The sequence below is a fragment of the Heterocephalus glaber genome, unplaced genomic scaffold (genome assembly GCF_053883595.1).
Source record: "Heterocephalus glaber isolate CG9 unplaced genomic scaffold, H.glaber_assembly_v1.0 deba00001509, whole genome shotgun sequence".
NCBI classification, from domain to species: Eukaryota; Metazoa; Chordata; class Mammalia; order Rodentia; family Bathyergidae; genus Heterocephalus; species Heterocephalus glaber.
Window position 1 is genome coordinate 149,461 of NW_028258325.1, and position 5,168 is coordinate 154,628.

A 5,168-nucleotide genomic window follows, 5' to 3' on the forward strand; every position below is an offset into this window, starting at 1 on the left:
CTATCTGCCTGATTGGGCAGGCCTCATCTCGGTGCCTCTGATTGGACACCCTTCAGACCACACCCCCTCATCCCCTGAGTAACTGGCGACACCAACCCCTGGCCGAATGGGGGAAAGGTGGCAGGTTTCTGGGTGCGGCTTTTTTTTTTTTTTTTTTTTTTTTTTCTTTCTTCGTGCTGAGGATTGAACCCAGGGCCTCTGGCTGCCCCAGTTTTAAGGCAGGACCTCCTGCAAGTGCGGGAACCTAGCTCATCGGGGGACCTTTGCATTTAACCTTGTAGATAATGTATGATATATGTGTGATATATGAATAATAGGTGTGTGTATTATTGACTATATTAATATATTATTGACTAATGATTATAGTAAGACTATAATGACAATTATTTTTAAATTCAGTAAACTTTTCTGGTTCCTGATCTGTTGAGGAGGCAGCCTGAACTTTGAAATGATAGGCAATTGCCTAAGGCAGTGATGTCCAAAAAAAATAAAATGTGAAACACATGCGTAATTTTAAATTAAAAGACGTGAAATTTTTGTAATAACTTAATGCAATACACCCAAAATATTATATGTGATCAATATAAAATTATTAATGAAGTATATATAGAGTCCACCAAAAAATGTATATACACTTAAGCAGTTTGCCATACTGATAAATGTCTGAAAGCTAAAGGCCACCACTCTGAGCACCTCTTGTAATTGTAGAGGCCAAAGGTAATTTGTATTAATCTCATGCTGGATCAATAAATTTAGTATTAAAATGTTTATTCAAGTTTCTCTTTTCATGAAGTGTGTATAACTTTTTTTTTTTTTTGGCAGACTCTGTATATACGCACTAAATCTTCAAAACTATTTTAAGCTCCCAGCACATCTCACATCTCCTCTGATCTCAGGGAGGTGAAGCTTCTCCCTTTTATGCCAGAGAGGGTTACCCATTTCCTACCAATATACCTATCTTTTCAGGTCTAAGGAGGGGCAGAGACAGTGCCCTAAGAGACAGCAGGGAGAAGACTACTGCCTCCCATCTGCTGCTGAGTTCAAGACCATCCCTTTTCCAGAGATCAAACGGCTAACAAAGGAAGATGAGCCCAGGAGGTGGAAGCCCATGTGTTCAGATCTCTCCACAGCCTTGACCTCCAGAGTTTACAGACTTATTTTGTAATTTGGCCTTGTAACAAACTGCCATGCTGTGGATGTCTTATTTCCTCCTCTCTACATATATTTCTGTGTAATAGCACCATCTAACAAGACTCCCAAATTCAAATTAAGGGAAAAGAAAATCAGTACCTATATGGCACCTAATATTTGCCAGATAATTTGCAATCTACATGTCCTTGAATCCCGCCATCCTGGGCATACTAGTTATCTACTACTGGAGAATAAGCCATACCAACATTTATTGCCTCATGAATGGGCTAGTCAACAAATTTAGGTGAACTGGCTGTAAAGAGAGGCACCTTGTTTCACCTTCCCTTGATGTCTCATTAGCTCTAGGCTAATGCGGGCTTGTACTCTTGGACACAGCAGTTCTGAAAGAACAAGCATATGCATTCAGGATCTTTCCAGCTTAGGTACCAAACTAACACATCTCAAAGAGCTTTCTATGGGCCATAGCAAATAAGGCCAGCCCAGAATCTAGGTCTGGGGAAGAGATTCTGCATCTCAATGGGAATAGCAATAAGACACATTGCCAAGGTCATGGATACAGGAAAGAAGAAATGCTGACATGCTTTCAATCAGTAGCATTCTACCTTTCCTTATAGATGAAGTTTACATAACTGTTTCAAGTCAAAGAACTTGTCTAAAGCCTCACAATTTAAGCAGCTTGGCTAAGACTCAGAATCAACTCTGCCTGACTCCAAAGCCCAAACATCCATGACTCAAATTCCTAAAAGTCACTTCCTTTGTGCTTTTAGGTCTTAGACAGTGACACTTATTGATTTGTGTCCATCTAGTACTCCTCACCATTGGGAATGTTATCCTTTGAAAGAATGCTTCTGAAGCATCTAGGAAGGACTTGGAATAATCTGGGGAAATGGCTGATAACTGAATTTAGGAAACTGAGGACCAAAAATATATTTTTCATTTCTCATCATAGGAGAAATCTGAAAATTTGTGTAATGGATCCCATGGGCATGCAAATTCTTTTCATCCTTTTTGGCATTTGCAGGCTACTTATTATTTTCAACACAAACAAAACCAAACTACTGTGCCTGAAACATCTTCCTCTGAAAATAACATAAAGAGAGATGTGGAATGTCTGCTGAGAACACATTTTCTCCTGCTGAAATTTAGCCACACAGGTAAGTATATCTTGAAATTGTTCTTAGATGATTTTAGCCAAGTTCTAGGACCCAATGCTAAGGGCCGGGGATTTAGCTCAGTGATTTCACTGTCTGCTGCGAAAGCGCAAGGACCCGAGTTCAATCCCCAGTACCAAAAAAAAAAAAAAAAAATTAAGACCCAATACTGAGATGCTACAATGGAGCAAATCTCCATAGCACATATGGGCATCATGCACGAATAATGAATCCCAAAGTCTAAACTGATGATTCCAATCCCTGGATCCACATTAAAATCTTCTGGAAAGGCTTTTAAAATCTTCCAATCCTAAATCCTCCCAATCCTTTCAACTGATCTATTAAATCAGAAACCTTGTCCTGGGACCCAGGCAAAAGAATTGTTTAAAGGTCTCCAGGTGAATGCAGTGTGAGGCCAAACCCAAACAGTACTGCTTTAAATGAGCATCTTTTGTTTGACTACTTCCAAAAGGTTTCTTAAGTGAATGCTAAAAACAAACAAACTGCTGCTGATTTGTGGCTTTCCAATCTTACCTATATTATATACTTACTATCCTTTGCTGGACCAAACCTCTACTACTAATTTTGTTCCTGACTGAACCCACTTCCACAAGAGTCCTCCCATCTTCAGGGTTCTGTAATAGGTGTCCTAGTCTTGGTGAGCATCATGGTGGGAGGATACTTTGCTGGAAAAAATTGCATTATAAAATCAAAACTATACTACTTATGAAATTAAGATAAAAATTGAAAGACCTACAGAGTCACCCAAGCATTAGGACATAAATAAATACCTCAAAATATTAAATCCATCTAATGAGATCTTGAGTCAACATGTCCCAATTTATAACTGAACAAAACTTCAATGTTATTCCAGGTACTGGGTTAGGATTTTTGTGCCAATATTTAATGTTTAAATTTTTATTGATGAATAACATACATATAGAAATGCATGGACAAAGCATTTGTGTAGAGTACAATACTGCAAATATTACAAAGTGAACACACTTACACAACCAGGAAATGGAGCAGCTTCTCTCTACAAGGTAACATCGTAGATCAACTTGGACTTTTTTGTAGTTGATTTTGTTGTTTTTGTTTTGTATGTAGCTCAGGCTAGCCTTGAACTCACTGTGTAGTCCAGGCTGGCCTCAAACTTGTGGCAATCCTCCTGCTTCAGCCTCCCAAGTGCTGGGATTACAGGCGTGCACAACCACACCTGGCCAATTTAGACTTTTTATACAAGTGTTTTATTACAAAAAATATTAAAAGTACATAAAATAAATTGAATAATAGACCTGTCACTCAGCTTCAATAATTACTAACCATGTGCTAGTTTTTGTTTCTCTAACCTTCAACTTATTCACTATCTCCAAAACTTAATTTTTAAAGTTCTTTTCTTTTTTCTGTGCCCAGAAGTACACATGTATATTGAAACGCATAAATTGTAACTGTATCACTTTAACAAATACACCCGTAAAATCTTCGCTACTTTTAAGAATACTTTCATCTTCTCTAGAAAATTATCTTGTGTTCCTTTCTGGCATTTTTTGTGCTCACAGATGAGAGTTACTGCTGTGACTCTTCTCACCATGGGTTCCTTTGCTTACAATCAGACAATATATATTATTTTTGCCCAGCCACCTCCCTCACTACAAAGTTTGCAAGACTGGGCCAGGGATGTAGCTCACTGGTTCCAGCGCCTACCTCGCAAACACAAGGTCCAGAGTTTGATCCCTGGTACCAGAAAACAAAACAAAACAGAACAGTTTGGGAGATTCACACAGCGTATGTACTACAAAGTTTGGACTTTTGTAGTGCTGAATAGTATTCTATTGTATGCATGCATTTCAATTTCTTCACCCATTTTACTATTGAAAGACATCTGGGCTACTTCCTAGTTTGGTCATTATGACTGAAGGCTTTATGAACATTCTTAGGCACATTTCTTATTTAATTCCATTTTTAGTAGTATATAAATGATCCATCTGTGTTAGCTTTCTGTCGCTGTGTAATATACCTGAGAAAAGTAATCTACAGGAGGAAATGTTTATTTTGGCTCATGGTTTCAGGAGTTTCATCACGATCAGTTGGCTCTGTTGCTTTGATCCTGAGTGGAAGCAGAGGACAGTGGTAATGGGAACATGTAGCAGAGGCGGCTGCTCACTTCATGGTGGCCAAAAAGCAAAAAGAAAAAGAAGGAGGCATGGTATAGACCCAAGGCTGCACTCCAGCAACACACTGCTCAGCTAGATCCCCTCTCGTCACATACCAAGCACACACAGCCCCTGAACCCAGACTTGACTCATGCACCTCCCATGTCATTGTCCATAGGCTCCTGTGGAGAGTTGACACGAGGGAACCCTACCTAGTACACAGGGCCTCTTGCAGATCTGACACAGCAGGAACTGATGACATGATTTAACATAAGTACTAGGAATAACAGCAGAGCAAGAGGTGATTTCAGAGTTTAATTACATCAGTGATGTCTACCTTTTAAAAATCTCAAATTTTGTTAATGAAAAAAGAAGTAAACATTGAATATAATCCTACTACCTCTCCAAAACAAAACAAAAAAACAGTATCTTGTCACTTTAAACATATACACAAATAAAGTATCGTTTTCACTTTGGATTATTCTCTATAAAACACTCTGAGTAATGTTAAAAAGCATTAGTTCCGCAGTGGTTTCTCATGTAAATCCTGTAATGTTTGTGTATATAAGTATATAATCTTTAAAAACAATTTCCTGCCAAAGACATTTTTTGTGGTGTTGGGATGGAACCCAGGGCCTCGTGCCTGCTAGGGAAGCTCTCTACTACTGAGCCACACCACCAATTCAAAGATGTTTTATTAAGCAGAAATTAA

At 38.6% G+C, this 5,168-nt stretch overlaps 1 long non-coding RNA gene across 2 annotated transcripts in view; it reads left to right on the forward strand.

Moving 5' to 3' along the window:
- Nucleotides 1-72: 72 nt before the first annotated feature.
- Nucleotides 73-5,168, forward strand: part of LOC110349717 (uncharacterized) — a 34,437-nt gene continuing 29,341 nt past the window's right edge. Inside the window, exons 1-2 of one of the 2 annotated variants that reach the window (XR_002395927.2) lie at nt 73-132; nt 967-2,306. This is a non-coding gene — a long non-coding RNA (uncharacterized LOC110349717). Of the gene's footprint in view, nt 133-152; nt 318-966; nt 2,307-5,168 lie in introns of those variants that run through there. The other variant, XR_002395926.2, reaches the window with a different exon arrangement.